The 12,944-nt window shown below is 43.6% G+C and overlaps 1 long non-coding RNA gene across 1 annotated transcript; it reads left to right on the top strand.

The window, feature by feature from the left end:
• Positions 1-6,164: 6,164 nt before the first annotated feature.
• Positions 6,165-11,583, top strand: LOC133218649 (uncharacterized). The gene is made up of 3 exons (XR_009727229.1): positions 6,165-6,395; positions 6,800-6,976; positions 11,090-11,583. It is a non-coding gene; the product is annotated as an uncharacterized LOC133218649 (long non-coding RNA).
• Positions 11,584-12,944: the final 1,361 nt, after the last annotated feature.

The following is a 12,944-nucleotide window of genomic DNA, read 5'->3' as shown; positions in this document are numbered from 1 at the left end:
CTGTGCTAAGCCCGCTTGTAAAGCAGAACCATGCTTTGAAATGTCAAGAGGCTTCTTCCTTGCCTGTCTTCATTTCCTCCTTGCTTTCACCAGTTCTTCTGCAGTGAGTTTGTCACGCTCCTCCTCACTGCATCAGTTTCTAAAGCAGGGCTGCGGAGTGATGCCACCACTGATTTTTTTCTGGTTGAAGGGGAAGTATTTACCTGAGTTTTGCTCATAATATCCTAAAAGAGAAGCAAATACGAAAACTGCAAAGGTGTTTACAAATGCAGCAGGGCTCCTGGACAGAGCATCCCTATGATCCTGAGGAGCAGGAGCTTCTTGCTTTGCTAGATTAATGGTTTGTGTACTCTAAAGCTCTGGAGTTCTGAGTGCTAAATGTATGACAGTCAGCACCGGAGTCAGGAAACGTAGTTACAGTTACAGAGATTAATATCTTGTCAGCTCATGGGATTGCTGTCCCTTGTAACCATGACCCACATGAGACAACAAGGCCTTGTAATAAAGTTTACCTGCTTACCAAAACCCTGCTGTTACCTGTTTTCTTACATCAGCTGCATTTTTTGGCAGTACCTGCTACTTGGGACCTTGGTCTGAACTTCGAAAATACCTTCTTGTGCCAGAACCTAGGGTCTGTACTTGTTACATTGTGCTGGCTGTCAAGCCTGCATCTTTAATTCTCCACAAAAAAACATTAAAACACTGAGAAAGATATAGAAATTCTACTCTAGGTTAAATGTTGTCTTAAATGCAGGAAGGGAATTAGTTTTGGACAGCTAGCAGTTTCATTGTATTTTAAGTGTATTTTCTCACACTTTTAAATCTTTAAGTAAATAGTTTGCAGGTATTTCTATCTCTGTTCTTGTTTTCATGCCAATGCATGTGTTTTGGGGTGTTATTGTATATACTGAGACAAAGGAGGAAGATGTAAGTCTGTTTCATGATGCAGAAGTATTTCTGCATCCTCAATGCCATATGTAGAAGCTGATGCCTGACAGAAACTCCATTTCTGAGCAAACTCGGCAAATTTCTCCTGGGGCTGGAACAGAGGCACATGGTGATGGGGATGAGACTAGGGCTGCATACCAAAGCACACGTGTGTTACCAATGGCTTTTCATCCTTGCTTTCACTGGGGTTTTCAGCCTTGTTAACAGAAAGAGCACGGAGCGTTATGAGTGTGTAGGATCCTAGGAGGAAATAAAACTCCTGCCCAGGAGCTTTGCTGAGGCCCAAGCTGCAGGAGGTGGCTTTGGCCAATTTACTGAGAGAGGTAAATGAATGAGAATATTCTCCATATTGCAAAGGCTTTGCCACAGGAATCCCTCATGGGTCTGGAGCATTTTGGCAGCATACAGAGTCTTCAACCCATACACGTACACACAGCAGATGGCTGTGCCTGTGCATTCAAGGCATCTTTCAAAATTGCTGCTGTGATGTGACTTTAAACTGATGCTTTTCATGCTCCCGTGTCCTGGCATGGTGGGTCCTGCCTGTATAATGGAACAGGATTACCTGGGGAAGATTGGGACAATGGAAAATGAAAAAGCAGTTTTGCTTAAATACAACAGAATACCTACCTGGAAAGATGAGCGATTCTGCTACTACCAACAAGGTCAGGCCTGCCTACCAGTAACGTGTCAAGTGCAGGACTATGGTCTTCTGGTTTAATTTTGTTTGAAGCTTTTAAAACCATGGCCCTTCCTCTCCTTGGCAGCTGTAGAGTTGCACAGCTCCACTGACTGCCACAGATTGGTGCTCGTTTGAGTCATTTGCATGTTGTTTTGCTGGGGAAGGTAATGGTGAGTGCTGTGGAAGCACCAAGAGTGCAATGACACTCAGCAAGGATGGCAGCCCTGGAAAGCAGCCTTGTCCTCTGCCTCGCTGCCTGACTTTGCTCTGCAGAGCATGGGCTGGCATGCATAGCTTCCTTGAAAAGATTTATTTGTTTCCCTCTAAACAGGGACCAAGGCACTTTGGTGCACTGCTGATCACAATTTGGGTGAGGACTGGTCTCTGTTTGCTTGGGTTTTAACAGTCACCACTCAGAGAATTCACCATTTCAGAGGAGGAGCACAGACAGGCATAAAGCCCATGGGACTGCCCTTCTTTTCTGTATGCAAGCTGCTTATTATTGCTATACATATTGTCACTTGGATTATACAAATCTGAAATCAAAGGCAAGCAAAATCAGGATGGTAAATACATTACCATAAGCAAAACATACAGAATATTTGTCTTTGTGTTCTTTCAGTTAGCCATTCTGCACAAGGTATTTCAGCAGAGCAATTTCTCTTCTTCAGTTAATCTGTGTAACTGTATTAGCAGATGCTGAACTAATGATGGGTAAATTACTGTTCAACCTGGTGAATCCCACATGTTTTTGTTACCTATTAAGATTTATCTGTTCAATATTCCTCTACAGGGGATGAAGAGAACTGGCCCTTCAGATCCAGGTAACCAACTATCTTGTGTCTATTACTAGCAGAGGTTATGATCTACTTAAAATCTGACTTACTCCAAATGTCACTTCCAGATGGTCTAAAGGGAAGTGCTTACAGATGCCCGAGTTGAGCAGAACAGCCAGCGAAAGGGTATTACATACGTCCATCTCATCAGGAAGTTTTGTCACATTGCCAAAACCCCATAACATCTGCGTTGCCAAACCCAGTCTCTCTCATCCTCTAAATCAGTTCAGTATGCTGCGCAGAAAAGCAGCATGAACAGCAGTGTCCTTGAAGGAGCTAGTATGGTTCACTTATGTTTAATTGAGAATAATGAACCAGGCGTTCAGCATGTACTGGGAAACTCAAAACGCATCGCTGCTGCTGTGGGGCCAGACCTGTGACTGGTGGAGCAGAACCACATGTTGCCTGGAGCACTTTCCTCCTCTGGAGCTGCTTGGTGTCCCACTCTCTTCCTTGCATGTCATCCTTGGGCCACAGTAGGGCTAAGTGTTTGTGCCCCAAACCTTTCCCTACCCCATCCCACGCTGCATCATTGCTGACCCTAATCCCAGCTCCCAGTGACTCAGCCCTTTTGCAGGGCAGCTGCTCCTGCCTGCCTCCCCCTCCAAGCCTGACCTTGCATACACTCAGATTCACTTCACCATTGCATTTCGGTTTATATGCTTATTTGGAGTCACAAAAAGCATAAGTGGAAAAATAGCTGCTGTAACAAGTTACCTGACTTGTCCTTTTCTGTGTGGCTTGGCTGCCACCCCAGCACGCCAGAGTAGTGCTCAGCAGTCCCCAAGCCTCCCAAGCTCTCACATCTGGTCGACTGTCAACTGGAGCAGAAGCCAGCCATTTACAGAGGAACGGTGCTTGCGGGAGATGTTTGCATGTGGTAATGTGCTCAATGGCTCTCAGTATAAGTATTGAAAAATGCAAAACACCCTGGAAAAACTGCTGGCCTTTGGTACTTAACTCTTTGGAGATCATGTAACAAGCAGCTAACAACTGTAATAACTTGTTTAAAAGTGTATTTTTTTTTCTCTTTTGCTGTTTACTTAAGAAAGTCGGACTTCCCAGCCTTGTTTAGGAAATCTTTGTAGACTTTTCTTGTTGGTGTAAGAGATATTGATATTGTACTTCATTCTTTCTATTCTATTTCAGGTTTAATATCCTAGAACTTATTAATTTACCATTTGTGTCATTAAACAGTTATCAGTTTTCAGGTCCTAGCAAGGATTAATCCATGAAGACCCTGTTTCAGAGACATAACTTCCAGTGGGACTTGTTGCATTAATCTTCCAAATCACATGTTGTATGTGAGCATCATTTTAGTGACATTTATCTGAGGTGTCTCTTCTTCGCAATATGAAAGTGGTCGAGACTTGTGCCACCAAGGAAGGGCGACAGAAAATTGATGCTAACATCTCTGCAGGTAATGTCTGACAACAAGGTAGGTGATGGCTGGGGCATTCACTGTGCTGTGGGAGAGGGCTGCCCAGGCTTGAGGCAGTATTCCCACCATGTCCATTACAGGGCAGTGGCAGTGGGGGCACTGGGAGTACAGAGGTTAAGTCAGAACTAAAACACTTAGGAGAATGTCAAGGCCTAAATAGAAGATGGATTTGGGTACATAATCTTTATGCATAAACACGTGTACAAGAATGTGTATTATAAAAGCACATTATAAATTCCAGTGTACTTGCAGGGTGTATATACCATTAACATCTTCAGCCTTAGTCTTCTGTGTGAAAATGCACAAGCTCCTCCATGAACTTCCACTGATCTTTGGTCCTTCTTCTAGCAATCAAGTACATTGTTTAATTTTTGTGGACAGTGTGCACATCACTGACAGGCACCTCATAAACATAGCTAAATCCATCCTGGCAGGCTTCACCTCTAATTTTGCAATGTGGTTTTCTGTGTGAGATGACTAAGTTTTTTCCTGTTCTGACAAAAGCATCCAGCATGATTCAGGTTTATTCTGCTGTCAATTGTACATGTTGTGCATTCAAAATGACCAACTCTGTCGGCTGGAGGGCTGTACAGTTCTCCTGAAGCAGCAGGTGAGATGCTTTAATCTGAGATTCCTGTTGTAAAGCTGGTTCAATTAGTCCATCTGACTTCTCAAGACCTATGAGTGGGGTTTTTCCCCTCTGTCATGAGGAGTGACTCACTGACTTGCAACTTCCCTGAACTCTGCAGAAGCAGCCTGCATTATCTGTGATACTTGTCCTGCTCCTGTTTCTCTCACTGTTGGAAGCAAGTTGTTGAAGAGGTGCTGCAGTTTTGGTCAGTCTCTTGGTGCTCATAGAGCCAAAGGTTTTACTGAGTTTTTTAATGTGTTTTGCTTTCCTCCCTGTGTGCGTGGTCTCCTTTTACAAGCTTTGAAAGCAGAAGCATTCAGAAACAGCTGGAGCTGTTAGGTGAGAAGAAAACCATATCAGCAGTCAATTTGAATGGGAATAACAGAGTTGTTGTTGGGAGGTCAAGGCTGCGGTACGTCATGCCTAACTGGCCTGTTTACCTTTTATAGTTCCTTCAGAATGTTTCTTCACTGCTTTTATTTTTTCTTAATGGAAAATCTGGGGGTGGTTCTTTCCTTTCTGCTTGTAATCTCTGGGTTTAGTTAAACCCACAAAAATGCTGAGAGAAATTGCTTAATCCCACTGAAGTCTGTCATCATCTTTCTGCTCAACATGAATTTTTGTTTGATTTTTCAGGAAACTGTCATTTAAAGTGTTTTTTAGGCCATGGTAGAAGATAATAACTGTAGGTCTCATGGGAAGATTTTTAATAAGTACAACTAACATATTCTGCACATTCAGTTCTTAGTGGTAGGTCAAGGAAAGGTCCTAGAGTCAGGCTGAGCAGGCTTCGTGTGCTACACTCAAGCTAGCACAGGTTTCACCATACATGACTATGTATGTACACTAAGAGTGTACATACCTGTGAAGGGTTTGCTTTCTGCTGTGTTTTGCTTTTACATGTGAAAAATCTCACTCTTAGTGCAAAGCTCAACTTCCAGGCTTTATGGCATTGCTGCAGCCTGCTCCAAAGGAGATGATTCCTGTGCTCTCCTTTGTTACTTCTTCTAATATCACCTTTCACTGAACATACATGCTGTATTCTGGGTGGTTACAGGTTTGGCAACCTGACCATGAACTTGGTGGGACAAGGTCTGTAGCAGAACAAAATAGATTTATAGATGTATATAGGCCCTGACTTCCCAGAGGAGTTATCAGTAAGAACCCTTTTTTGGTCAGAACATCCATGACTCAGCATCCGTCACTGATCTCTGAAAGTTGTCATCATACCTGTGAAAAGTTCAAGTTTTCTCCAGTTTACAAGTTTCCTAAAGTGCTGTATAAACAGCCTTTTAATTAGATCCTTCTTTAAAGTTTGTTGATTTATTAAAAAGACAATCTCTATTATCTGAGTAATCACTTTATCTCCTTTCCTTTACCTTCCGTCCTTCCAAAAGATCTGCTTGTAACTATGGCAGGTGTTTGTGTTCAATTTATCACATCAATAAGAACGATAAGATGATCTTGTACATAGTGCTTATGTCCTTATGGATGTATTTCAGACTCATGGCTGACACTGAACTGAACTTGCTGTTGAATCCTGCAACAGCCTGAAAACATCTGGACTCTTGTGACCAGACTGCAAAAGCAGCAAAACTCTGTTTGTTTTCCTGTTGTTTTTGTTTGCTTGGAATACCCATGTGCTTTTGTATTATAGGTTTCCTGTGTTTTTTCCAGGGTGAAGCTTTAAGGATTAAAAGGTAACACAGTATAGTGTTCCAGGCTGGGAAGACACCTCTTGAATGGAAAGCCTGCATCTCTTGGTGTCAGATGCTGTACAGAAGATTGCTTAAGCTGAGCTAGCTGGGAAGTTACCCTCACAATTTCCTGAGAGAAATAATGTGGTTTCAGTAAAAGGTAGTGTTTCTTTTTTTAGAAAAGAAAAAACGAACGCTTGATTTGGGGGAGGAGGGGAATGCAATTCTCCATCAGGGAAATCAAGAGGAGAAATTTCCTCTGGGAAACGTTGATGAAATGTTGATACTTGTCTGCTTTTACAACGGTGGCTCTGTGCCAGCATTTTGGCTAAACCACAGTAGCTTAACACCCTCCTGTGACTAACTCACTGTGGGGTAGGTGCTCTGTCAGGAGTCCAATGCACATGTGCGGTGAGAAGCATGGGGCCTCCGAACCCAGCTTGACAGCCGCTCATCTGAGCAGGTTCATGTGGTTGATTCCCCACAAGAAGCAGTTGAGCCAAGAATGCTCTGAGCTCCCACGCTTCAAGGGAGGTTTCAAAAATGTGACCTTTTGTGTTCCAGTTTAGGACAAAGCCAAATGGAGTTTCAAATGGGATTAAACAGCGATTCTTCAGCTGTCAGCCATGGCCCACCTTAAGGTCTGGTAAAGGAGGCTTGGTAGTACAGATACACAGGCCCCAGAGACAGTTGAAGGCTGAGCCAAAATATTTTGCAAGGACTGCAATAGAAATGGCCAGGGTAGATTGTTCTTCTGTCATCAGCTCTGCCTTAAGGAAAGCACTGCTATTTTAAATGAAGAGTGAAAAACTGCATTTAAAAGATACAGCAGCTCAATGCATCAGCTACGGACAGCAGCAATAGCTCTGACTTTGCCTTATTCAGAGTGTTTCCACCTTGCAGAGCACAGCAGCAATAAGGTGCAATTAATCACCATCTGTGTGTATGCCTCCATGAAAAAGGTCTTGCCTGGGACTCTGTGCTGACTGCAGTCCACCCACTTTAAGGTGGAAATCATCTCATTGCATTGTTGGGATCTATGGCAAGGCAATAGGAGCATGGAGGAAGTGAGAAGCAAGTGCTAAACTTTGGGATGGAAGAGCTTAGGAACCATCACTGGCTTGCTTAGAAAGGTTTGGGATCAAGTATTAGCATTCCACCTTGTTCTCTGTGTCACAGAGCTGCTGCTGGGCAGTAGGTGAAGACTGAGCTTTTCCACCTAGTTCCCTGTAGTTCATCCCAGCTGTTTTTCTGTTGACTGTGGGCATTGCAAAGATTGACAAGAGGCTTTGCAGCACTGAGATATTCCTAAATGACTACAAAAGGTGTTCCCTACAGCTCAGAGGAGGTACATAACAGCATATAGCTGGATCATTTTGCCTTAGTAGAAATCATACTTCTGGGTTGTAACAGATAAACCAGACTTGATCCAGTGGGCAAACAGAAGGCTCACAGCATCACCCCACTCACATGCCACTTGGAAGTTTGAATAGAAATGAAGTTCTGACTACAAATACCCTTTTTCATGGCAAATAAACTATGCTTCCTTATGGAGGATTAACATAAAGCTGAAGCTCTACTGATTTCCCTTGAAAATTCCTTAGGAAGAGCAGTTGCAGCCAGCTCTTGAAACTAACTTCACTTACAGCATCTTATAAAATTATGTGATAGATGAGGAACATGTGTCTCTTTTGCCTGTTTTATTCTGACCTACTTTAGCTCCCTGCTTTCACAAAGCCTGTCTTTTGCAGTATGTCTTAGCTTGAGGTAAGGGCTCCTTCTCAAATCTACATTGTTTCCACTCTAGTTAAGTGTGGAGAAAATATTGCTCAACACAGCCTAAGCAAATGAGCGTTAAGAAAAGTCTCATCTGGATAATTTTTGATTGATTGGGTGTTTTTTTTCTTTCCTTTTTTTTTTTTTTTTCCTAATTAATTGAGCTAAAGTAGTCACAAATTGTACAAACTCTTGTGAAAAAATGCAGCCAGCATTAAATGTGATAGGAAACACCCATTACAGGGCTAATGACTGTAATGGTAAAAACCTGACAGAAGCCAACACCAGCTTACTGTTGGTATTTGTTGGTATTGTTGGTATATCTGTGCTTCTAGGCAGTAAGAATTACCTTCCCCATTCCTTCCTCATGGCATCCGTCTCACACTAGCTGTAAAATGAGGATGCTGTTTGGCAAAAGGTAAGGCAAAAGGTAGTTTTGGGGGCTCTGGTGTCCAAGGCTGAGAACAAAATACCATGACAAGATGAATCCACTGAGTCATCTGTCTTGGGAACAGTGTGTGCTTCTGGAAATCGTTATAGCTGTTAATTTCCCAGGACAATCCTTTGGAGCAGTTCATTTTCCCTGACATGAAGCATTCCCTGTAAGTTTAAGCAGGAGATTAATTGCTTGCATTTCTGATCAGCAGGGTCAGAGGGATGACTTGGACAACCACCCTTTGGCCCTGCAGTCTGGATGCATGGGCAGCATAGCAAAGATGAAGATCATCTCACTGTTTGGGAACAGATGAAGCAGCTTGGCGAGGTCACTGGTACATTAGTCCCTGTAGCATCTTCCCCGCTTCCTGGCAGACTGCTTTTACCTGGTGTTGAGAAATGAGTGTTCTACCCCATGCACCCTTTGTGACAACCAGGTAAAGAACCAAAACATGAAGCTGCCAGCAGCAGTTTCTGGTGGGCTCCAACTGCACCTCTGAGGGCAAGTGTCCATCTCTGGGGCCTCAGCATCTGACTTCAAGCAGGGATTGCCCAAAGCTGAGCTCCTGCTAAGAGAGCATGGATAAACTTCAGGGCTTTCTGCACCAAGGAGGTCTTTAGCAGGAAGGAAATGAAGGCTAAAACAAAACTCAGGCTTTTAGAGCAGATGAAAACCGCCTCTCTGATCCGAGAGCCTGGATTAGCTGTACCCGTGCACAGAATAGGAGGAAAAGGCAATCATTTCCTCAGGCCTCTTTGTGCTTGTTAAATAATGAATGCCTCTCTAGACCTATATGACTAGTTTAAGCTTGAGCACCTGGAAAGCTCTAGGTTGTGTATAGGCCAAAGAAAACATGTTTTTGCTATTAAAAGCAATCTCATTTTATCTTGTCATCTTATCTATGCATTTCTTCCAGCCCATGCTAATGTTTGCAAAGGTGAGTTTCTTTTTCTTTCCCTTTTCCTCACATGGAATTATTTAGTTGGCCAAAGGTAACAGAAGGTCTCTGGAGAACACCTGACCTCACTGGAGAGAAATGTCCTGTTCTGGGTACAGAAGGTAAAAACTCTCATTTAGGTTATTGTAACCTGTGGTCAGCCTCTAGAACATCAACACCAGTGCTGAGAACATTGATGTATGACTCTGTACAGACCTGGCTGGTGGAGTCATCAGGACCTGATACTGGCAATACCCAGCAAAGTTTCTGAGCTGACCATAAGCAAGACAGACACCACTGTGGGATGGGAACTGCTCTCTTATGAGGTGACAGGAAGGAAATCTCAACCTACCACCAATAGCACAAGGGAAGAAATGTACCTTTTTGTAATGAACTGAAGTAAGTGTGAGGCTGAGAATGACTCTATCCGTTTGTTTTTTTCTCCATTATTACTTCATAGAGCACTTGTAAAAGATATGGTCTTCCACACTTTGTTTCTCCTTAACTTCAGGAATTTGTAATAGGGAAAGATGACCCTGATCCAGTATGTCACTGGTTAATCAAAGGATATCCTGTCTGTAAATCTGCCCTTGTAAGAAGGTGTCCTACAAGTGGGTGAAAGCTGTTGGATGCTGTGCTGCTTTTAGTGCCCAGCTTTCACTAGTTCTGCACTTCTCCTTCACTGAGATGCCGCTAACAAAGCCAGGGCTCCACTGGCAGAGTCCTTATTCCAGCCAATCTGCTAGCATCTCATGCAAGGTGATTCATTATTTTTGCTTTTGGGAATTGCTTTTGTCTATAGTTTAAGCATTAATAGTCTATTTAATATTGGTGAATTAGCAGTAGAACAAGGAAACAACTTGGTAAATTAACCGTTTCAAACTGAAGTGTACAAAGTTAGGTATACAGCGCAGCAACTTGGTTTCCAAATGCTTTGGAATGAATGTTGGTCTGGTTTTCATTAGCCTTTTTGTGTCTGACTACACCTTGCCACCCAAATCCGGAAGCTGCAGCTGGAGACTAGCCAGGGTAGTGGGGTGAGGCAGGTGGAGCCAGCCCAGCAGCCAGGCTGGGGAAGGGAAGCAAGGGCCTCCGGGATACAACCTGGTTGATGCTGAAAGGAAAGAAGCCTACAGCCTCTTCACAGTGAGCACCACCTTGGGCAACCTGTGCACAGGAGTGATGCTGTCTCTCCACAGTGACCTTGGGAGCTAGGTGTAGTGGTGAGGGAGGTGAAAGGCTGGAGCAATAACTGCTAATGCACTGTGAAGGGGCTTGGGCTCTGGAAACAAACTGTTGCCGTTAGACTTTACTTGGTTTGGAGAAAATATTCCCATTCCATCTATGTTGCTGGTAACAGCTGGGATATCCACAGACTCTGTGGCAGGCTGTGTTTGCTAGCATCCTTCCCTTGCCTGTCTGCTCTTGCCCATGTTTATGGTAGAAGAAGAGAGAGATGTTAGGAGAGATACAGCCTTTAAAAGACATGTCTCCAGGTCTCTTACTCCCATGCCTCTGACGGGAATATTTTCCAGGATTTTCAGGTGTGCAGCTGTTATAGATAGTCCTTGGTACCCTAGCTGTTAATTTAGAGAGCTAGTAGAGCTGCTCTCTTCCCTCAGCCCCTGGAAAGCTGGCACAAAGGGCTCTCGGTGCAGCACAGGGAAGAAGCTATTTTTACTTTCATTGTTGTTTTCTCCTGCAGCATTTCAGCTGGGAGCAGACTTGATCTGCTATCCTAAACAGAGAGGACCCATGGTTTTCCTGCATGGTTGATGGAAAGCAAAATCTGAGTGGCATCCCTGGCAGGGCTGGGGGGAGCCACAGCAGCAGTCAGAAGAGGGAAAGCCAGGTTTCTCCACTGACTCCAAAACCAGAGCTAATTGCAGGAAAGGGCAAGGTATGAGTGGAAAGCATGCTGTGCTCCTGCACTCCAGCAAGCCCTGACATGCTGGGGTGGGCAAGGCTCCTAGACAGGAGCCCAGCATCACCCTCAGGTCTGCTCCCCAGTGGAGCACTCACAGCTCCCTGGTGACCAGCTGGGAGAGGCTCAAGGAACACTGATTTGACAGCCTTCCCGTGCTTCATCAGGCAAAGCCTGTGTCTTGGGAATGGCTGTTGTGCAGAGTTATTGCAGGGCTTAGGAGTGTTTGCTGTGGCTTGTGCTCCCTGCTGTGCCTGCTGCTGTCAACAATGAATAAAGTGGGATGTTTCCTGCTCTCAAAAGTGAACCTTTGGGGGTTAAGTGATTAATGGAGCTGTTCCTACTTTTATTCCTACAAGGTCAAACCATTGTTTTCCTGGGATATGCTAATATAATCTATTTTTTATTCTTTTTCAGCCATCTCTTTAAAAAAAAATCATTCTTGGAGGTGTGTTTCAGGAAGCGTTGCAGATATGCTTCTACGTGACATATTTATGCATACCATCACTGATCTGAATTCAGCCCTGCACTACAGTAATAACTGATAGGTTGCAATGTTTATAAACATGGCTTTGAGGTTTAAATTTAAGAGACAGGCATAGGAAATAGATCTTACCACAACACACTGTAGCCAAGTACTATCTCAGTAAAGACAAATAAGGAAAACAAATTTTATATCTGGACATTAACATTCTCCCAGATGTTGGGTACCATCTGCCAGAAATTTTTAGCTCTAAAGTAAGCTGCTTTGTAGTGCCTATAAAACCGGTGATTTCTTCCCCTCTTCCTCCCCTGCCACTTTTGCAAGGGTAGGATATACATAATAGTAACTCAGGGTGAAAACTTTCTGTTGGTGTATGTTGAAAACAGCATGGCACATTCAGGGGGACTTGGCTGCATGAGCAGGACCAAGCTGAGCATTGAGAGGATTAAGTTGAATCCTCTCTAGCAGTGAGCAGAAGTAGAGCCACAGTTCCAGCTTCCCATCACAGGTGCTGTGGAAGGTGATGCTGCAGCCAGGGAGGAATCTGCTGCTCCATTGTCATTCCCACTTCTGGGCTGCCCTGACCATCAGCACTGCTGGGAAGGAGTTTTGTAGGTGAGGAGGTTTTTATCTTCTAGGGCATTCATGTTTGGGATGCTCCCAGTTTACTCTGGCTGGCAACAAAGCTGCTAACTTTTATTATCGTTTTGAAGAGACCCATACAGGTGTTACATGTGTTTACATGCAGTTCACAAGTGCTACTTCCAGATACTTGATGTCTCAATTTTGACCTTACAGCTATGTGCTAGTTATATCAACAGCATATTTTGATTCCCTGGAACTCAAATTTTTACTGGAAAGAAGTTGATATTTACTGAAATATTGAAAAGTGTTGTTTAGTTTTGTTTCCGTTCTGGATCCCAGAGATTCCACACAAAGATGAGATTTATTACAGGCTTGAATGCTCAGTTGTGTGCATTATTTCCATTGGATTGGAAGCAGATTGAAAACTGGAGAAGTGGGCATTCACATGGTCCAAGAAATGAAAGGTACAACTAGCACTGAGATTTTTTTCCCTGCTCTGAGTTATGCTGACAGCAGCGATACCATTAAGGCTGGAAAGTTTATTTACTATTGAAAGGCCATATTTTC

The sequence above is a fragment of the Neopsephotus bourkii genome, unplaced genomic scaffold, assembly GCF_033783945.1.
Source record: "Neopsephotus bourkii isolate Nb327-2 ecotype Australia unplaced genomic scaffold, CSIRO-AGI_Nbou_v1 NB_1279, whole genome shotgun sequence".
NCBI classification, from domain to species: Eukaryota; Metazoa; Chordata; class Aves; order Psittaciformes; family Psittacidae; genus Neopsephotus; species Neopsephotus bourkii.
The sequence above is the reverse complement of the archived record's forward strand: the minus strand, read 5'-3'. Positions and strand labels throughout refer to the sequence as shown.